The sequence below is a fragment of the Balaenoptera borealis genome (genome assembly GCF_965194805.1).
Source record: "Balaenoptera borealis genome assembly, chromosome: X".
NCBI classification, from domain to species: domain Eukaryota; kingdom Metazoa; phylum Chordata; class Mammalia; order Artiodactyla; family Balaenopteridae; genus Balaenoptera; species Balaenoptera borealis.
The window spans coordinates 22,632,405-22,655,645 of NC_138881.1; the positions used below are offsets into that span (position 1 = coordinate 22,632,405).

Genomic DNA, 23,241 nt, shown 5'->3' on the forward strand with positions numbered 1-23,241 from the left:
CCTCATGTAACATTCCTCCAAGATTCAGTCCATATCTATATCACCAATTAGACTTTGTTGTTTGGAATTAAGTTAGAGTTGCAGCTTCCATAATTCTCAACATTGCTTTGTAATAACTGCAATTTGCTGTCGAGGTTACGCCATATTTTCTATCATTAAGAACTTTCACACATCTTTAAATTTTTGGCATTCAGTTTAAGTTTCTGAAACACAGCATGCTTTTCCTGGATTTATATTTTAGTGGCCAAACCAGAATATTCTACCAACAAGTATATTTAAATTATTTCAGTTTAAATAGTGTTTAAATAATGTTATTTTAAAGAGTGTTTAGTGATTTGTTTAATGGAAACAATTAATATATTTTAGAGTGAATTTCTTTGAAGGCAATATTACATTTTATTCATGTTCATATTCTAAGGCTTTAGCAGGCAGTTACCAGAATACAATAAATCTTTACTGATTAGCTGATGCAAACAGTGCCTATTAGAATTAATATCATTAAATTAAATTAAAAAAAGATTGTTCAAATCTCCTTTATCCTCTTCACATTCTCCATAATCCTAAATGAGAATATACTATAAATGATGAAGACATTTTTGAGAGCTCAAGATCAGAACTGGAAAAACTTGAATGGAATACTGAAAGAGCCACTGACTGGCTTTGTGTCCTGGACAAACTACTTCATCTCTCTGCACTTCAAGTATTGGTGTTATTATTATTATTATTTAGTTTGTGTTTTAACTGTTTATTTATTGGGGTATAATTGATACACAATATATGTTAGTTTCCAGTGTACAACTTAATGATTCAATATTTAGATACGCTATGAAATGATCACCACAATAAGTCTAGTTTACATCCATCATCATATATAGTTACAGAAATTTTTTTCTTGTTATGAGAACTTTTAAGATTTACTCTTTTAGCAACTTTTAAATACGCAATATAGTATGTTAACTATAGTTGCCATGCTGTACATTTCGTCCCTGGACTTATTATTTCTTTTAAATAAACTGCAGATCATCATAATAGCTTTTCATAAAGTTATTATGTGGGTTTAATAAGATAATTCATGTACTGTGTGTTGACCTGGCAAACAAGTGTTCTACATATGTAATTTATTATTATCACTATTACCACTATTGTCGTTATATTTAAAAGAGATCTGAATAAGAGTAACGTCTGGTTGTTTGCATAGATAATTTTTGGATTCAGGAGTAAAGTTTATAAAGACCTAAACCTATGCAGACAGATGTCCTGATTGTTAAACACTGGGTCCTGTAAACACATTGAATTCTTGTCTTGAAACTTAAATATCTGTTGGGAACTGAGCTCCACAGGACTCCTGATTCTTACCCATCAGTCTGAAATGTCAGACCCAGCTGGGTTGGAATAATATATAACTTGAGACAGTTGTGAATCACTTTAACATTCTAGCAAAAAGGTAAGACAGTTACATGTCTCTTAAAACTTAAAGATGACAAAATCTTACTGCTGCTATATCCCCATATAGTGAAAAACATAGCTGTTATCAAGTTGCATGAAATTAAAAAAAAAAAAAAACTATAAATTGATCCTTATGGCAAATATAGGCTTTATAATGTAAAAAACAAATATATCTAGGCCTGCATTAGAATTCTGTCTCTTAGAATTTTTTCTACTTATCACTACATGTACAGATACAGGTAGAGCAATTAAGACCATTTTCTACTTCATTCATGATAGTAACAAAGAAGGAGAAAATAAAATTTGTAACAAGGAGATTAAAAATTATTGAAAATCTATTAAACTAAAAACGTTTCTTTTTTTAAAAGGAAGACCATGGAATTAGTTATACACGGCTACACTTTACACTCCATTAGGAGAAATTATGTGTTGAAAAGAAGCTGAATGGATATAGTTCCTGCTCTGTGAATTGATAGTAGATATCTTAAGCTGTTATGTCTTTCTTATAGCAGAGAACAAATACCAAGTATGCCATGGAAACCCCTCATATACATATGTAACAAGATGTAGAGACCCTTTGAGCTCGTGAGACTTCCAAAGACTTCAAAATAAAGCCCAATTAACTGCATATTGGACATTAGGTGGTAACACAAGCTTCATATATTGAGACTTGGGAGAGAAAAGTGATAATCTGTATCATTTTAAGCAAATCTCAAGATATAAATTAATCAAGAAAAGTCATTGGTCAAAAGTGCCATAATTTCCAAAGGAGGTGGGAGAAGCTGGTTAAGGGCAGACTGCAAGGATTCCTTTTATACAGAATAGGCATCCAAAGCTCATTTCACAATTAAATAAGAGGGATTAATGAAGAAAATCAAAAGTTAGTGAGGTCAAATTTTAAAAATTATATCAAATTTAGGTGAGATCTGAACACACACACACACACACACACACACGTTTCCTGGCTACCCCAGATCATGGCAAACCTCGTCCTCTCCAGTTCCATCCCACCCAAACCTTGGACTCCACTCTCCACTTCAGGGTTTGTAGACCTCCAATCTGGAGATTCAGCTTCATCACTCAGTTTGGAGCCAATCTTGCCTGAGGGTGTAAGAGCTTCCTCTGAAGCACATGAAGTTTGGGGTGAGTTTTACTGTCCTCGAAGCAGTGTTGTATGATTCCTGAGACACACCATACCGACCAAACTCCAGTTGTCAAACTCTCACCTTACTTCATCGGTTCATTTAGCAGGATTTTTGCCATAGTTTTGGGTCAGGGGATGATATGCTCATTTCCCTGGGATTTTTGAAGAGAACTTTTAAAATAAAGGAATTATTTCAAGAGGAAATTGGACCCTGCTTTATGACACCTCCACTTACTTGTCTGGAGTCCTGACTCAACATTAAATCAACCTTGCTTTTAGTATGGGTTGTTGTCTGACCCTTGAATGCAGATTTCTATTTTCTATCTCTTTTCCAGTAACAGGATTCACATTCTTATAATCTTCCCAGTTGTCTCATCTTTCAAAGAACAGACCCTCCTTTACTTCCTAAGGCCAAGAAATTGTGAACCTCCATCAGCCCAGTATCAGGCACTTTTGACCTAATATTTGAAATTACTTCCCGTCTTAGTTATCTTGGGGAAATGCCTATGGTATGGTTGGCTATTTTTAAAATTTCCTTTCTATCACTGCATTTCTGAAACTGTGTATGTGTGTCTGTATGGATGTCTGTGGTTTACCCTGCTTCTGATTCTTTGAGGTTCCTGTATCTATTAGTTTATACTTTCCCAAATCTGTGAATGTTTTGGTATCATTTCCTGAATTTTTTTCTCTCTTACCCTGCCTTCCTCTTTTCTCTGGGAATCCAATTATATATATTCTAGACTTTTTAATATCATACAGTTCACTAAGGTATACTGTTCATTTATTCAGTCTTTCCCCCCCCCATCTGTGCTTCATTTTGAATAATTTTTATCACTATGTCTTCATCTCCCTTGATCTTTTCTTGTGCAGGTCTATTATGCTGTAATTCAATGTAGTGAAATTTTTGTTTTAAGTGTTGTAATTTTTATTTCTGAAAATTTGAGTCTTTTTTATGTCATCCATTTACCTCCTCATTTTGTTCCTTAAAATTCCTGAACATATTTATAACAGTAGTAGAGATGTAGCAAAGGACAATTAGCTTACCAAGTTGATTTAATATAGATGGAATCTGGACACCAGTAGAGTGTTTATGAAATAATCTAGGAGAGAATAATGTCTTGTAGTACAAGGAGGAGTAGGAGAGAAAAGAAGGGAGTAGTATGAAGAGAGACAAGGAAAGTAGATTCTATATGAGTAGATAATTAACAGTGTGAAGATCAAAGGAGAAGAAAAACTCACCACTGATTCTCAAGTTTTAAACCTGAGTAATAGCAAAAAGGTTGATTATCTATCTATCTATCTATCTATCTATCTATCTATCTATCTATCTATCTATCTATTTATCTATCTATTTATCTATGTAGGAAAGCCAAGAGGAGAAGTAACTGTAGTAGGAAAGATAATGAGTTTTAACACTTGGAATGCTGTTCAAGAAGCACAAACACAAAGTAAGCCTTTGGAAACTTGAGTCAAAAGAGAGAACCTTTGGTTACACTATATTTAGCGTTCAAGAAAAACTAAAGAATACACAAACCAATTTTTTTATGAATGGGATATAGTATGTTTGTAGACATTTTGGATCAAAATCTGTGTATAAAATAATGACAGAAACAGATGATTTTATATAATTTTCTAAAAGCTTCCTGAAATTGGAATTAATGAATAAATGGTAACAATCTCAAAAAAGACAATAAGGTTTGAGTAAAACGACGACATGCTTATTTGGTTTCCGATTGTGTAAAAGTTAATTATTTGACAGCTAGGTCTATTTTCAAACACACAGAGTTTATTCTTTCCTCCCAGTGGGAAAGAAAACACATGTTAATAAGAAAATAATATATATAATGCTATTTAAATTGCTACTCCAAATATCCTATTGTTTAATAGGTGATTTAGTTTTTAAGCAAACCTATCTGGCAAGTTGTCAGAAGTGTAATAATATCCTATTATTTTAAAGCCCTATTTATACAAAGGACATTTCTATTTTTTATTTTCCCATCTAAGTGGAGTCTTGATGTAATATAATGTTATGGGAGTGAAAAAAACAACTTCTACCCCTGGTGTTTGCTCAAGAAAAGAGGAAAATAAACCTTCTCTCCATGCATGGCCAACACACACATACATTTAAGGAAAGAAGCACAGGGGCCCTGACCTTCAATTTTGCCTAAGAAATTTATCTGAAACCTGGGAGGTTCTGCAAGAAAAACTGCCATTTCAAAGGCTCTGTGTATTGCTAACCATGGAGTCATGAAATCATTTTTGATGGTAGAAAATGCTTTTCTTTAGGAAAATACAGTTTAAAAGGCCTTGAGTCAGAGCAAGCAAAAGAAAAATCCAAAATGGCAAAGTTCGGAACAACAGGGAGCTTAGAAGGCTCTGAATACTAATGCAACATGGTTATGTTATTTGAAGAATTTTTTAAAGGATATTTTTAGTTTTCCTTGGTGTCTGAGAGACCAGCTAATTGACAGAATCTGGCAGTGGATTAAAGAGGATATGAATGAAATGATTATCTACCTCTTGATTCCTAGGAAAGGAGTTCTCAAACAGAAAGCCAAGGCTCGGGGCGGGGGGGGGACCCGAAAATCTGCCAGTTAGGAATTCCCTATGCCAGACTTATCTAATATACAAAGTATCTTGGCCTTCCATTCTGTAATTACTCTTTTACCTCCATCCTTTAATAAAAGTGTGATAATCACTGAAACTCTAGTATTAGCTTAGTTTAAGTATCACCATAGGAAGTGGAAAGAGGAATGTGTTCATTTGGAGATATGGAAAGTCTAGAAAGAAATAGAAATAGAAATCCAAGTCAATTACATGAAACAATACTTTTCAAACATTGCACAACAGAGAGCACAGGATTGTGACAGTTGAGATAAGAAACCAAACAATGCATATGAAAAAGCAAAGGATGTAGAAATGCCAAAATGACTTCAAAAATGCAAAATGCGTAGGAATCACACACCCTGATAATAAGATCTACTATAAAACTGCAATAAATAAGAACTTTCAAAGATAAGCACAGATGTCAATGAAACAGAATAGTCTAAAAGTGGATCTACACACATATGGTCAATTACTTTTTGACAAAGGTACAGAGGCAATATAATGGAGAAAACACAGTCTTTTCAGTAATAGTGCTAGCACTACTGGACATCCATGTGCAAAAAAATTGTTTTGAACTTCACCTCATATTAAACGCAAAAATTAACTCAAGATCAATGGTAGGTACAAATGTAAAACTAAAAACTGTAAGGCTCTTAGAAGAAAGCATAAGATAAAATAATCGTGACTTTGAGTTAGGCAAGATGTCTTGGATAGATCACAAAAAGCACAATCCATGACAGAAAAAGAAAGATTAGTTAGACTTTTAAATTACAAAATTAAACTGCAATTTAAAAATCAAATTAAAAATGTAATTCTATTTTTTATTTTTTAATTAAAAAATTCTCCTCTTTGAGAGAACCTATGAGAAAATATAAAAATAAGCTACTGACTGGGAGAAATATTTGGAAAACACATGTCTGATTGTGACAGTTTCATGTGTCAATGTGACTAGGCTATAGTACCTAGTTATTTAATTAAATAATTTATGTAAAGGAGATTATCTTTGATAATTTGGGTGGGCCTCATCCAATCAGTTGAAAGGCTCTAAAAGCAAAACTGAGGTTTCCCTGAAGAAAAAATTCTGCCTGTGGAAGAATAAATTCCACCTCCAACTTTGTTCTCCTTCAATATCACATTGGCTATTCTGGGTCTTTCACCTTTCCATGTAAACTTTGCAATCAATTTGTCAGTATCCACAGAATAATGTGCTGGGATTTTTGACTGAGATTGCATTGAATCTATAGATTAAGTCGGGAAGAACTGAGATTTTGACAATATTGCATCTTCCTATCCCTGAACACGGAATGTCTGTCTATTTATTTTGTTTTTTAAAGTTTTGTTCATCAGAGTTTTGTAGTTTTCCTCACGTAGATCCTGTATATATTTTGTTAGACTGATTACCTAAGTATTTCATTTTGTGGGGTGCTACTGCAAATGGTATTGTGTTTTAATTTCATACTTCCTACTTTGTTTGCTGCAACCTTACTATTAATTGCTTATTAGTTCCAGGAGTTTTTTGGTTGATTCTTTCAGATTTTCTACATAGACAATCATGTCATCTGTGAACAAAGATAGTTATATTTCTTCCATTCCAACCTATATAGCCTTTATTTCCTTTTCTTTTCTTATTGTTTTAACGAGAGCTTCCAATACAATGTTGAGAAGGAGTGGTGAAAGGAGATATCCTTGTTTTGTACCTGATCTTAGTGGGAAAGCTTTGAGTTTCTCACCGTTAACCATGATGTTAGCTGTAGGTTTTTTGTAGATATTCTTTCTCAAATTGAGGAAATTACCCCCTCTCTCTTCCTAGCTTACTGAGTTTTTATCATGAATGGTTGTTGGATTTTGTCAAATGCTTTTTCTGCATCTATTGATATGATAATGTAACTTAAGCTTGTTGATGTGATGGATTCCATTACTTAATTTTCAAATGTTGATCCAGCCTTGTATACTGGGTGCCCCTGGAGTTTTTAAGCCTCAGAGTTTTCCACACTGAGCCCCCAGCTCAGTTACATCAATTATAGTTCAAGTTTTCTCATCCTGGAAATTTTTTTTGCCATTATTTTGGTAGTGGTTACATACATTGAATTGTACACTTAAAACTGATGAGGCCTTTTGTAAATTGTACTTCAATAAGCTTGAGTTTGAAAAAAAACCAAACAAAACAGAAAACTATCCGAGAAATCTGGAGAATGCAGAAATGAAAAGAAAATTTCAAGTTATTCTTAGCTACATGATCTACCAGTTTGGGTATGATTTATATACACACCAAGATTAATTTTTAAAAAATAAAAAATTCCCTCAAATGAATAATTCTTATTTGTATTCCTTTATTTAAATATAAATATATATATGCTTCTTCTTGGTCATCTGGGTTCATATAGAAATCTAAATACTGATGCCACCCAATGTCAACAATTTTAGTATAAATTTTAGTACAATTGTACTATGATAAAGTTGTTCAATGGCCAAGCCAAAAAAAAAAAATAAAGGTGAGATATTTATGCTCCTTCCTGATTTAAAAATTGGAATTATCTTATATTCCTTTCCAATTTGAATTAAACATGCAATACTAAATTATGCAGAAAAGGAAAAACATTTCCCTTTCAATCTCTTCAATTAGAAAATTACTGCAATAATACCATGGTTAAGAGTATAGATCTCAGAGCCAAATATCTGGATTCGAACTTACTTCTATGGCTTATTAGCTGTGTGACCTAGCGCAAATTCCTTAAATTTGCTGTACGTCAGCTTCTTTACCTGCAAAATTGATATAGTGCTTATCTCATAGGGTTGTCATATTGGCTAAATGAATTAACACTGTAAAACACTTGAAATTGTTCCTATTACATAGTAAGCATTAAACAAATGTAGCTACTATTATTACTATCTTCCACTGTCTTTGGACAATTAAAAGTGTAGTCATTAAAAATCCAAGAATAAAAATAAATAGAAATGCAAAGAAATACTGTGATAAAAGTGGCTATGACAGAAACAAAATCTACTATTTTGAGGTAAGTTATTCAACTCTCAATGTTACATTTATTCTTCTGCATGTTTCAACTTTCTTTCTGGCATATAAATATTCACATTTTAATATTCTTCACTGTCTTATATTTTTAAAGTTTTCTTTTAAAGTATATCCTAGAGACTTGGATATATCAGGGTACAATTTTCATAAATAGAACAGTTCTGCCTCATTAGTTTGAATAGAATGAAAAATATCTGAATCACAAGTAGGAGGTTTGAAAATCATCTACTAAACTTCTGTAACTACTAATAAGTTTTTTCTTCATGAAGACAGAATCTTAAAGACATAATAAATTTCTGGCTTGGACTCAAAAGGTTCAAGAAAACTGTGTTAGTATAGAAAACAATGGTTCTTAGACTTGTCTTGCAATCACATCATCTTACCCAAAGAGAAAGATATAAATGAACTGAAATTGTCTTTTATTTTTTAAATTTTGGGAGCAATACATACATACTTTCTGATGTTTCTAATAGTAGAGATAATATTTCTATATGCTGCATATTAAAGTGCTCTGGAACTAGAAAAAAATAACTTCTAAAAATGATAACAGGGCTTCCCTGGTTGCACAGTGGTTAAGAATCTGCCTGTCAATTCAGGGGACATGGGTTTGAGCCCTGGTCCGGGAAGATCCCACATGCTGCGGAGCAACTAAGCCCATGCACCACAACTACTGAGCCTGTGCTCTAGAGCCCACAAGCCACAACTACTGAACCTGTGTGCCACAACTACTGAAGTCCGCGTGCCTAGAGCCTGTGCTCTGCAACAAGACAAGCCACCGCAATGAGAAGCCTGCACACTATGACAAACAGTAGTCCCCACTCCCCACAAATAGAGAAAGCCTGCGCGCAGCAACGAAGACCCAACGTAGCCAAAAATAAATAAATAAAATAAATAAATTTATTTTAAAAATGATAACAGATTGGATTCTGGGATATAACTTTGAAATACAGGGATTAGTTATTTCATATCATCACCACAGCATAATGAAATTTTGAAATTATTTTGTTTCCACAGTATCTCATGAATACCAGGAAATAAAGACTTTACCCCCACCCACACAGAAAGATATAAACAGTGAGATGGAATGATAGAAGTGAGGAAACGAGAACAAAATGACACGTAAACTCTTACAAAAAATGATAAGCAAAAATTTTTGTAGTCAATCTATCAGTTCGCATTTGTATAATCAAAGATTTTAATGCCACAGATTAGGACATCATTTGGAGAGATATATATATATATATATATATATATATATATGTGATATATATATAAATAGGAGATACATACATAGGTGATATAAAATATATATATGATATCTATATCATATATATATAGGAAACATATATATGCCCTGAACCATCCATCAGGATCTCAAGACCATACTGATATGATGAATTTCATCCATATTGATCAGTGAATTTCACAGATATAGAAGTCACAAGAGTGGAAAGGGGTTTTGGCATTTATTTTCGATGCTCTTAAATTCTACTTCTTTTTCATTCTATTGCCTATTATTTTTGTAATGGATGGCACTCTTAAGTGATTTGGTGAACTTTCACTTAAAAAAAAAGATATCTGCTCTCCATCTTCAGGTTTAGATAATCCAATGTTTAAATGATATAAAATATAAACCAGAAAGTTCCTATTCCAGTTGATCACTGAATCCAAAGGAAATAAATACTAGTGACACTATATAGCACACTGTACTAACTTGTGCAAGGCTTATTTTTCCAAAAGGGTCATATATCCAGAATATAGCTTAGAAATATGAAAATATTTTTAAAGCTTCTGAGCATTTGAAATCAATGTCATACATTCAATATCCTTAACATAAAGAAAATCCTCTCAGACTATCACTCATAACATTTCTTTTTTCTTTAAATATTTTTCTATAATATTTGGTTTTCAGATCATTTTAGTTAGGAATTTTAGGAAAGCATGAAGCTGAAGCTCAAAAATCAGCATGCTGATGATCGTCAGAAATAATAACTGCTAAACTGAAAGTGCATGAGATATCAGAAAACAATTTTAATATTTTGAGAAAAAAACAATATAGAAGAGCAATATGGGTAAATTTTGGATGGGGATAATGAGTCACGTGTACTCCACCCCCCACCAACCGACCTCCCCAGGTTATGGCTGCCTTTTAGCAATGCTTTTAACAACAGTAAAATAATTGATGCACATCTTTATAACCTTCATTTTTTATAAACAGTTCATAATTAATTTTGATATGCTTTTGAAGTCATCATAGTATTGTTGAAATGCCTCTTAGAAAGATTTTTTTAAATCTAAGACTTTGGTAATTAAAGGATAAATTTGAATTAGCTAGACAATTCACTTGGCCTAGAGTGGAAGCACTCCCTTCCTTGTGGGTTTGATATTATAGAACATTTCATGTTGCCTGGTTATTGCTGAGAAATGATGTATATGATAATATCATTACATGTGTTAGATACAGTGCACTAAAGGAGTATTTTAGGAAATAGCACCATGGCTGGAAGCAATGTCAGCAGCTTAGAAATACTTTAATCCTCATATCTTTGTCTTCCACACAAAGCAAACAAAAATTATCAAAGCCTTTAAAAATTATTCTTTGTGTGTGTTTGCCAAATGGCATGTTGTTTGTGTCCTTTGTTCTCTGATGCAGCCAATGCCATAGAATCATTTGATGATATTTCTTGATGCTGTCTAGTCCAACTCTCTCATTAGATAAATGAGGGAAAAGATCCAGAGAACTCAGGATACGTTTCCATACACTTATCAACTCTGGATAGAGCCCAAATTTAACTTTCTTCATTTCCAGCTTTTTTTTTTTTTCTATTTTACTATGACTCTAAGTAAAAGTAGAACCTTTAAAGAGACATATCCAGTTGATATGTGTCCACAGGGCTGAGATACCCTAGAAACAGATTATTTACTTCCCCTGGGATAAAAGCTTTCTTCCTTTGATCTGAATTAAGTCCTTTTCACCTACTCCAAACTAGACTAGACTTGACTTCTTGGTTTTATTCTATTCAAAGCTGCATATCTTAAGCTACATTACCAGCCAGAGTTCTTAGTGATTTCTTTATCTGCCCAGGACCAGAGTTGCTAGTTTAGGATGCAGAATCTCTTATAATAATATAGCTAGCAGCATCAGGCAGTTAATATGTGTCCTGAGTAATTTTCATGCATTAACACATTTAATCATCTCCTCTGGAACTATTATTACCCCCTTTTTAGCACATTAGGAAACTTAAGCATAGGGAGAGATTAAATAAATTGACCAAAATCACATCACTAGTATGAGGATAAACTTGGATTTGTATACAGGCAGGCAGGCTTCAAAAGCCACTCATTTTAACCACTACCCCAAACTACCATTCAAAGGCTTATGGCTGAATCTTTAATGATCCCACTACAGTTAGGAGGTAAATTTCTATGGTTTTTTTTCTGTTTTTTTTCATTTAAATTTATTTATTTATTTTTGTCTGCGTTGGGTCTTCGTTGTTGCATGCGGGCTTTCTCTAGTTGTGGCGAGCAGGGGCTACTCTTTGTTGTGGTGCGTGGGCTTCTCATTGCGGTGGGTTCTACTGCTGCGGAGCATGGGCTCTAGGCGCACGGGCTTCAGTAGTTGTGGCTCGCGGGTTCTAGAGCGCAGGCTCAGTAGTTGTGGCGCATGGGCTTAGTTGCTCCGCGGCATGTGGGATCTTCCCGGACCAGGGCTCGAACCCGTGTCCCCTGCATTGGCAGGCAGATTCTCAACCACTGCGCCACCAGGGAAGCCCGAGAAGTCATTTTTATGTGAGTAAAGTCCTTGTCTATTTTTCTCTCCAGTCAGCTGTTGATTCATTTGATCAGTACTGGAAAAATTAGCAATAACTAAAATGGACAAAAACCCACTCTAGCAGAGCCCAACATACAGAAACAACAAAACAAATAAGCATGCATGCCAGGTGGTAAGAAGTACCACAAAGGAGAGAGTCAGTTTTACTCGAGGAATCAGGAAAGCCGTATCTATATTTGAGATATCCTAGTTACTTAATAATTCTTGGCTAAATGACCGTCTTAGTAACAGTGTCTGATATTTACTACAACTCGGACCTACCAATTACATTAGTCTTATATAGCCCTGTTTTGGCCACAGAAAGGAGATCACACTGACCTGCTTGCCTTTACATGTAGTGCCTTGCTCTCCTTGAACTGGCTGGAATCACCTTCTCTCGGGGCAAACCCTATCATCTAGTGCTGCTGACATATGGTCCTATGATCACATCCTGCCACCAGGCCTTCAGTTTTGAGCCAGTTATCTTTAAAACCCCAGTTCTCTGATGGTCCACCTACCCTTTCAGCTTCTTTCTGTTGTGTCATAGTAGGTGGGGAGGTGGCCCATAGGAGGCTCCAAATCACCCATATACAAAAAAAACAAACAAACAAAAAAAAACAAGCCATGTCAGCAATTGTGAAGAAAAACGAAGGAATTTGTGCTATATCCTGATAAAGATTTGGGTTACACAAGTGTATGCATTTCTCAAAATTTAGTAAGTATCCACTTAAAATCTATGCACTTCATTGTGCATGACTGTTACCGCAAAAGAAATATGAACTTCAAACAAATAAGGATATTTATGTTGAAATATTTAGGGGAGAATTGTACAGAAGTCTGCAATTCACTTTGCAATGCATCAACAAACAAATGGGCTGATGGTTGGATAAAGTAATGAATAGATGATAAATATAGTCAAATGTTAATGATACAATCCATGGAGGAGGTATGTAGGTGTTTAATAAAACTCTTTCAATTTTGCCCTAAATTTGAAAATTTTCATAATAAAATGTTGGAGGGGTTGCTAAGCCACAGAGAGCCAGTATATTATCCCAGGGATAATTAATTGAATATTTTTTACATATAACATTGCATATATTTAAGGTATACACATGTTACTTTGATACATTTATATATTATAATATGATTGCCATTACAGTGATATTTATCACATTACATGATTAGAGTACAATACTGTTGTCTATATCAGGGATTTTTAACTTAAAATAACTGTACCCTAAGGGGTTTACGGCTAGAATTCAGGAGGTCTGTACACTTGGATTAGAAAAAATCCTACATCTTTATTTTCACAAATATCCAACTGCAATTTGGCATTTTCTTTGGTTATGAATTTAGGCAACATCCTATAGTAGCTTTAACAGTACCTATGAGTTTTCACCAAGAGATTTAATTTTTAAATTACATTAAAATTATTTCACATAACTAGAATTATTGTTTATACCCATCACTATTTTGAAATTACAGAGATTTTTAGATTCTCTACTAGTTCTTATTATTTAATGTCTTAATAAAAGCAAATATAGGACTTCCCTGGTGGCACAGTGGTTAAGAATCTGCCTGCCAATGTAGGGGACCCGGGTTCAAGCCTTGGTCCGGGAAGATCCCACATGCCGTGGAGCAACTAAGCCCGCGTGCCACAACTACTGAAGCCTGCGCACCTAGAGCCCGCGTTCCGCAACACGGGAAGCCACCGCAATGAGAAGCCCGCTCACCGCGACGAAGAGTAGCCCCGCTCGCCGCAACTAGAGAAAGCCCGCATGCAGCAACGAAGACCCAACGCATCCAAAAAATAAAGAAAGAAAGAAATTTTTAAAAAAAGCAAATATGTTACAATATCACAATATGCTTTAAATTATTTTGACAACAGTAGTTTAAAATATAATTGATTTCCTTGGCAATCCCATATATTATATTTTATATATTTAAAAACATTATTTTGAGAAGGAGCTCACTGGCACCAGACTGTCTCTGTGACACAAAAATGTTTAAGACCCTCTGACATCTTCTTCCATGCTCTGCTATGCTTTCCAGGATGTGGCAAATGTGGCACCATATAGGATGTGGGGCTTGTATGGAAGCTTTGCAGCATCCCCCAGTCTAGGCCTGGAAATGATGATCCCAAGCCCTAAAGACACGTTACATTATTGTTCAAACTCAAGTTGTAGAACTAGTCAAAGATCTTTTCACTTTATCACTTATGTCTCTCTCTTCCTCATGCAGTACTTGAGGGACAAACTTGTACTAAAAAAAAAAAAAAAAAATTTCTTGTTTACCTGGAAGTCAAATTTAACTAGGTATCCTGTATTTTATCTGGCCACTTTGGTCATGGGACCCAGAAGTATTCCCATGGACATTTAAATCAAATATACAAACCCCAGCAGGTGACATGTAACTAGGACTGGGCGAGTTTCAATCTGGGAATTGAAAACCAGGAACTGCCACCAGCTAGGTGCGCTGGTTAGCACCGATCACTATTTCCTTAAATTCACAGTTGCTCCATCATGTGGATTCACTGTGGATTGACGATTTTGTACCTTACTCATTGCATTATGATAAGGCTTTACTGTTGCTCATTTCTTTATAATCATTGTCTCATTTAAACCTCACAAGATCAAGGCGAGTGGGCATGTTTCCCCCAGTTTAGAGAGGTCAATAAACTTGTCCTAATTCACACACCTATTCATTGTCAGAGGTAAGGATTTAACCAGATTTCAGTCTGGTTCATGCTTTTCCACATACTATGATGTTTCTCATGTTAAGTCAGAAAATGTCAGAAGCAGAGCACATTATGCTAGGTGCATTAGAGAATTTCATATTTTAATGGAGCGAAATAATAGGGCAGAGTTTAAGAATATTTACAAATGTGTAGTCCTGCTGGAACTAAAAAATATTTTAAATAAAACTGTCTCTTTTGTTTAAACATCAAAACAGATTGTATTGAAAAAGCAACATTTTCCCCCCTAGCATTAGAAAATGCTATGAGAGATGTGATAAAAATCAACAAAGATAAAAAAGTGTACAATTTTGTTTTTAAATTAAGTGTGTTTAAAACATCGAAAATCCCAACATAACAACAGTGGATGGAAAATCCTAATATTTGGCATGCAAAATAATGACAGAGCAGAAAGCAGTGATTATAATTCGAGAAAAGCAAATAATACACAAAAAGTAAGTAAATGCAGATTATGGTATTTAACCAATGAAAACATAGCTGAATGGTTGCACATGTAACGTCTTCCTTGTACGTTAGAAAATATAAATATGAGCTATATCTTCTTTTATGAATGTCCTTGAGGAAAACCAAAACTGTTGGTGACCTTAAAGGGGATGAGAGAATATAAAAACAAAGTGTAATTATGCTTGCTGAGTAGAAGGACAATTACTCTGCACTTTTAGTTGTATCATGCTATTATAGTAAACACTCTACTTTTATTTAAAAAGGAAAAAATCTCTAGAGACTAAAGGAGCCTTTCAACAAAGATACTTTGCAATTCCAGACAAGTACCAAAGGAGTTTCCTTACTGTGTACAACATAACTGCTTTTGTAAAGATTGGCTATTGATTGAAAGGTGTGTGTGAGTAAAGGGGTGTATGTGTGTGTGTGTGTGTGTATGTGTGTGTGAGTTAAATCATATTTTAAATAAATTAGTGGAGGTCTTTTTAAGAACCACTTATTATATCTGTTCAAAAGTATATTGCTGCTTTATAACGTGAATAAACAACTAATAATTTGGCCCTACAGATTTTGGATTTTAAAAACTGCCTTTTAAAGTGAAAGACAACTCTTTATACCGACACAAACATTTGTAGTATTGTTTTCCTTTTTGATAATTCATGTATGTCCTTTGTGTAGCATATATTTTAATGTGTACATACTCATCATTATATAACAAAAGATTAGAATAAAACCATTAAGGCAGTTCATGAAATGGGGCAAACTATATTTATATATTACAACTATATGAATAACTACTATTGTTGTAGTTATATAGCATTTGTTATAGAGGTGTGAATAAACAACCAGATGGCCTTTTTTTTTTTTTTTAAATGTATAGCACACCCTCCCCCAATTCTGAATAGTAGAATTTTCATAGCAGTTGTTTCTGTATTTGTTTTGCTAAGTTGACTCTGGATATGCCAAGTATTTTCTTAGGTGCTAGATAAGGACAAAGCCAAACAAAAGATTCAAAATGAAAAAAAGGCAATGCACCAACTTATTGATTTTTCTCCATGACATCAAATAATGTATTTCGCCTATGAAATGACTCCTCAGGATGCTCTTCCTTCGCTTCTGACGCCTCTGACTGGGTGAGCACCTCTTCCTCAAAATACTACCATCCCAACAACTGGCCTGTGTGAAACATGAGAGAGCGAGCCTGAAAAACCATAGGTAGTTTATGTAATGCAGCCCTTATACATCTGACTCCTGTTAATGCTGATTGGTATACCTGGCTCTTCACTTTTGCATTCTGTGACTTGGACTCTGAAAATTTAAATTATAGATTAATGTAAAAATTCTCAAGACAGGTTACACATTGGAATCATAAGAAACACATCTGCCTGAGTTGCTCTCTGACATACAAAAGAGAAAAGCCAGGTATGGGGCCCTGGTTATAAAGCTCTACAGATGTACTCAGTGTGTGCTCATGATTGAAAGATAGCTCTAGACGTATTTTTTGGTTCCCTTTCTTCTTTTCTTTTCCTCTCCCCTGACGTCTGGCCTTTAACTTTAGATATAGACCCTATGTCAAATATCCCTGAGTTTAGATGGGTAAACTATTTACTTGTTTGGGCCTTGTTAAATTAACTAGTTAATTTATTGGGTTTTAGTTTCTATTTTCTCTCCATGGCCCACATCTGTATGTTGTTCTCCCAAAGCCTAGTTTCCATGATCAAAGAAAAAAAGCTTTCATTCTGCAGGATATTTTGTTGCATCACAAAATAAAATAATACCCTGGATGTTCTATCATCTCAAAAGTAGGAAAACAAACAAACAAAAGCTTGATATTTGTCTTGAGGGTTTGTTGTTGTTATTTTAATTATTTATAATTAAGCATTCTATAAATACGCAAGAATCTCACAGACAGTATCTTAAAAATCAAATTCTAGCTATCAATCCTTTCAGCCAGTGGGCATGGCAATATTGCTAAGTAATGGTAGGTATCATTTAAACATATGAAGGATTTTAGTGATAGTTTCAGGTAGAAGTTTTGAGTCAGAATGCTTGCGGCTGGCAAAAAACTACTATGCTATTCAGGTGTGACCCTAACACCTTTAAATCCCAAGGCCTGGCTCACATTATTGAATCATTGTTCCAAAGGCATAAAGGCATTCAACATTAAAAGCATTAATATTTTATTTTTTGCCTCCCAGCTAAAGCATTTCTCCTACCACTGTGCATCATAAAGTCATGCTGATAAAGGGTGGACAGGTGTAGGCATATTATTCGGATCACTTATTCCTAGTTAATTACCTTTATGGTTCAAATACCAAGTGATAATAGGAAAGCGTGATAAACAGCTCTCCATTAAAATGCTTGGATTACTATAAAAAATGACTTGCTTTCTGCCAGCCAATTCTCAGCAAATTATTTACCCCCATAGTATGTTGTCTCCAAAACAAGACACATCAATAGATATTTTTCCCCTATCAGAGGGATATGTGATAGTGCCTCAAGCTAGTTAGGACTTGCCAATAAAATATGTGCTACAACAAGCATTTTAATGTGTAATTTACTTTTAATTGTTCATTTATTTAGGAAAATAAGTTTAAGATTAAATTCCAACATGCCTTTTACTTTAAATTAATGTATTATAAAAGTATAGAAAACATGTCTGTCCAGTAAAATTTATTAATATTGATAAAAATGCTATATTTGTTGTGTCGATACATTTTTAAAAATTTTCATAATGGTTTCCATGTGACTAGAATTAGGGTTAATCATAGCATGTGTAAAGTCCTAAAGAATTAGAATGGTCTTCTTGAAAAAAGGACACTAATCAATTTCTGAGAATTTTGAAGGACAAGATATGAGTTGTCTTGTGGTAGGCAGAATAGTGGCCCCTCAAATATATCCATGTCCTCATCCCCAGAATCTGTCAATATGTCAGATTACGTGGGAGAGGGGAATTAAGGTTGTTAATCAGCTGACCTTAAGACAGGGAGATTAGCCTGTATTATCCAGGTGAGCCCAATGGCATCACAAAGGTCTTTAGAAGTGAAATTGGAAGACAGGAGAGGAGAGCTATGAAGGGAGATATTAGGGATCAGAGAGGTGTGACACAGTTGCCTTGGAAAATACAGGAAAGGAAACATAGGACAAGAAATATGTATTGTCTCTAAAAGCTGGAAAAGGGAAAGAAATATATTCTCTTCTTGAGCCTCCAGAAGGAACACAGCCCTGCTGAAACCTTGATTTTTAGCCCAATGAAACTTGTGCCACACTTGATTACAGAACTGTAAGACTGTACATTTTTATTGTTTATAAACTGACAAGTTTGTAATAATTTGTTAAAGAATGCAGGTATGTTACTTTCTAAAAAGATATCATTATTCTCCTTTCTATTAGCCACTGAGTTGGAAATACAGGCATACCTCAGATATATTGGGTTCAGTTCCAAACCATCACAATAAAGCAAATATTGCAATAAAGCAAGTCACATGAATTTTTTTGTATCCCAGCACATATAAAAGTTATGTTTACACTATACTACAGTCTATTAAGTGTGCAATAGCATTATGTCTAAAAAAACAATATACATACCTTAATTTTAACATACTTTATTGCTAAAAAATGCTAACCATCACCTGAGCCTTGAGTGAGTCATAATTTTTTTGCAGTAGTAGCATCAAAAGATCACTGATCACAGATCACCATAACAAATAAAATAATAATGAAAAAGTTTCAAATATTGGGAGAATTACCAAAATGTGACACAGAGACACGAAGTAAGCAAATGCTATTGGAAAAATGGTGCCAACAGACTTGCTCAACAGAGGGTTACCACAAACCTTCAATTTGTAAAATACACAGTATCTGTGAAGCAAAATAAAGCAAAGTGCAGTAGAACAAAGTACAATTAAACGAGATATGCCTGAATGTCCAAGGTGAGCAGAGGACAAACTGGGTCCTTAAATAAGTGAGAGTTACTAGAATAGGGCATAGCTCTTTGAGATGAGCAATAAGCTATATTTTACAAGTGTTTTTAAAAAAGCATCAGAGATTTCACTTCTGAGTAGTATATAAAAATTCTCAAGAAACAATTACTCCCATTTTAACAGTGCAAGCAAACTGAATAAATTAGACATACATAATTCTTAAGCCTGTAAGAGAGCTGAAGATGCAAATAAATCCAAATAGACTAAATTCCAGAAAGCTCTTAGAAAAGAAGAGGTACACATCTGCTTTCACCTTGATGGAGCAGTGGGAGGAGAAGAAATCTTCCATAAAGGGAGTTAAGGAAAAACTAGCCAGTTTTTAAACAAACTTTTAATGGGTGTGAGTGGGATAACAGGATGGATTAGAATCCTGCAGTGCTCCAGCGGCAGAGTGAGCCTGCCCTGACCTGCCAAACCTTTCCTACAAACTTTCACTGACTGCACAGTAGTACAGTGCACTACTACTCCCCAGAGCAAGGAAGGAGACCTGAGAGAGAGAATCCTTGAGGTGTTCAGGCAGCAGTCATCTGAAGGCTGAACTCAGAGCCAGAGAAATGGGAGAATTCACTCCAAGACAATGCAAATCTTTATCAAGTGCACTGCAGCTGACTTCCACAAACTGACAGCAGGGAGGGCACTGGTTAAAAATTCCCTCAAGGCACCAGAGGCCTTGTGAGGCAGAACACCAGCTGCTGAAAGCTGAGGGCAGGGCAGGAGAGCTGGAGAATTCCCACTGAGTCTACCTCAGTAGCCCTCTGGAGATCGGGGATGGGCAGCAGGGCTGAGAGAGATAACCTGATGGTGTAGAAAGTTTCTGATAAGTAGTGGCAAGCAAAGAGAAACTTAAAGGAACTAGAAATCTGGCAACAAAGCCACAAAACAGAGAGTGATCTCTCCCCATTTGGAAAGATGGTAGTCAGCCTGAAAAGCATAACAAAAAGTCCATTGTCTTACCATTGTTCAGATCACAAATGGTGCTGAAATAAAATTCATGATCCCTGACTCGAAATATTGAAAGCCAGTGATGAACTGAATCTAACTAAAGTTGACACAAAGTTCAAACCCCACTCAATAACTGATTAAGTTGAATTTGTTGTCCCATCTATTGATTCAAGAGAAGAGGCATATCCAATGTTGGGGTTACATAGTATTATTTCAGTCCGTATTGTCCTTTCATGCACAATGTCTGGCATACAATAAGGAATTCTATAAAACAAGAATTAAAAAAATGACCTGTGATCAAGAGAGGAAATATTCCATATAAGCAGACACAAAGATGGCCCAAATGCTAGAATTGCTAATCAATGACTTTAAAATAACTAGAATAAGTAGGCTAAAGGATATAATGCCAAAGGAGAGCAACATGTGTGAACAAATGTAGAAATTCACTAAAGCCAGGAAAACTATAAATTATAAACATTTACAAGAAATGGAAGATAATAAGGAAATGTATAATACCATGAACAAAGAATTCATTCAATGAACTTAACAACAGACTCTATGCAGCTGAGAAAAAGACAGGTTATTCTGAAGGAAAACAGAAGACATTATCCAAATCAAATACAAAATCTAAAAATAAATGGAATGGAGCATCCAATATCTGTCGCACAATATTCATGTTCTTGGAATCCCAGAAAAGTATAGATAAGAATGTAACAGAAGGAATATCAGAAGAGGTTGTTACTAAGAACTTTCCAAAAGTGATTAAATATATTTACCCACAGATTCAAGAAGGTCAGCAAACCTCAAATGGGATAAATACAAAGAAAGCACAGCTAGGTATATAATCATAAAACTGCTGAAAACAAAATACAGAGAATATTTTAGAGCAGAAAAGAAAAAAGACACATACATACATACAGTGGAATGATAAGGATTATGCCACACTTTTTATCATAAATAGTAAAGGCTGGAGGAAATGGGATGGTATATTCAAAGTCTTAAGATTTAAAAATAAAAAGAAAGAAAAAAGGGGTTTAATAAGGATAATATTCAGAGGAAAAAAATAAGGGATTCCTCTCTGGCAAACTTGCAGCATAGAAAATGCTAAAATAAATTCTTTAGTCTGAAAGGAAATGTACTTGATGGAAGTCCAGATTTGGAGAAGGAATGAAGAATATTAAGAAAGGGTAAACATATGGTAAACATACATTTCAAAAATTTTAAGTATCTTTATTTTACTTATAATAAGAAGAATGAAATAATGTAGGTTAGAGCAAAAAAATCAATCAGATAGAAATGGACAAACAATAGAGAACATCAATAAAGCCAAAAGTTAGTTCTCTGAAAAGATCAAAATAACTGATAACCCCCTAACAAAACTGATTTACAAGATAAGAGAGGCAACAAAAACTATCAATATCAGATATAGAAGAAAAGAAATCACTACAGATCCTGAAGATACTAAAAAGATAATGGGGGATATTATGATAGTATGTCAATAAATTCAACAACTTAGATAAAATGAACAAATTCCTTAGAATATAACTTCCCAAAACTGATATGAGATGGAATAAAAATCTGAGTATCTATATATGTTATAAAAACTGAATTCATAGCTAAAATCCTTTATATAAAGAAAAACTGATGCCCAGAAAGCTTTACCAGCGAATTCTAACAGTAAAGAAATCTTGTACAAATGGTCAGAAAGTACAGGAGTAGTGAACACTTCCCAACTCATTCTAGAAGGCCTGCATGATCTTGACATCAAAACCTGACTCTTCGGCACTTCCCTGGTGGCGCAGTGGTAAAGAATCCTCCTGCCAATGCAGGGGACACGGGTTTAATCCCTGGTCCGGGAAGATCCCACATGCCATGGAGCAATGAAGCCCGTGCGTCACAACTACTGAGCCTGTGCTCTAGAGCCTGTGAGCCACAACTACTGAGCCCGTGTGCCACAACTACTGAAGCCTGCATGCCTAGAGCCCGTGCTCCACAACGAGAAGCCCACGCACTGCAACAAAGAGTAGGCCCCACTCGCCGCAACTAGAGAAAGCCTGGGTGCAGCAACAAAGACCCAACACAGCCAAAAATAAATATAATAAATAAATTTATTTTAAAAAAACCCCTGACTTTTCTACATCTGGAATAGTATTTATCCAAGAGAAACTAAAACATATGTCCACAAAAAGACTAATACAAGAATGTTCCTAGGAGCTTTATTCATAATAAACAAAAAATAACCCAACTGTCCATCAGCGGGTGAATGTATGAAAAAAATGTGATACATTCATTCATAGACTACTACTCAGCAACTAAAAGGAATGAAGTACTCATTCAAACAATAACATGGATGATAATTACAGACATCATGTTAAGCAAAAGAAGCCAGACATTTAAAAAAGGGCATACCCTATTATTTTATTATACGAAGCTCTAATACATGCAGAACTAATCTGTGGTGATACAAATCAAAGTTTTTGATACCAGGAGTGGGGAGCAATGAATGCAAGGTCTTCCTGGAAAGGATGTGAAGACACTTTATGTACTAATTGAAATGTTTCATTTCTTTGGGTGGGTGTATAAAATTTCTAAACTTATCAAACTGAACAGGCAAAATCTGTGCATATTTATTGTATATCAATTTTATCTCAATTTGAAAAAAGCCTTGCAAAAAATAAACAGAAGCAGCAGGACTCCTGGGCTGATATAAACCTGAACTATGGGGTCCTTGAAACTGGGCAGAAGGGCAGAAAATAAAATTAATTCTTTTTGGCAAACCTCCATTGGTGTTTTATAACTATATTAGAATTTATCAACGACTGAATATAGAATGTGTATAAGTGTATAAGCCCCAAGTTTAAATGGATGACATTCCTAGATTTCTTTTTTTAACTCACTTTATTGAGGTATGATTGACATACAGAAAGCTATGCATATTTAATGTATACAACTTAATAAATTTGAAGATAAGTATAAATGTGTGAAACCATCACCACAATCTATGCTATTAATATATCCATCACTACAAGTTTCTTCCTGCCCTCTTCATTTATTATTATTTTTTGTGTGATTAAAAACACT

General features: G+C 34.6%; 1 protein-coding gene and 1 long non-coding RNA gene across 2 annotated transcripts in view; one reads left to right on the forward strand and one right to left on the reverse strand.

The window, feature by feature from the left end:
• Positions 1–23,241, forward strand: part of LOC309619905 (melanoma-associated antigen B18-like) — a 329,434-nt gene that overhangs the window by 226,782 nt on the left and 79,411 nt on the right. The window lies entirely within an intron of this gene.
• LOC309620036 overlaps positions 12,741–23,241 on the reverse strand; it is a 131,677-nt gene continuing 121,176 nt past the window's right edge. The window contains exon 2 of the long non-coding RNA XR_014239394.1: positions 12,741–22,285. This is a non-coding gene — a long non-coding RNA (uncharacterized lncRNA). The remainder of the gene's footprint in view (positions 22,286–23,241) is intronic.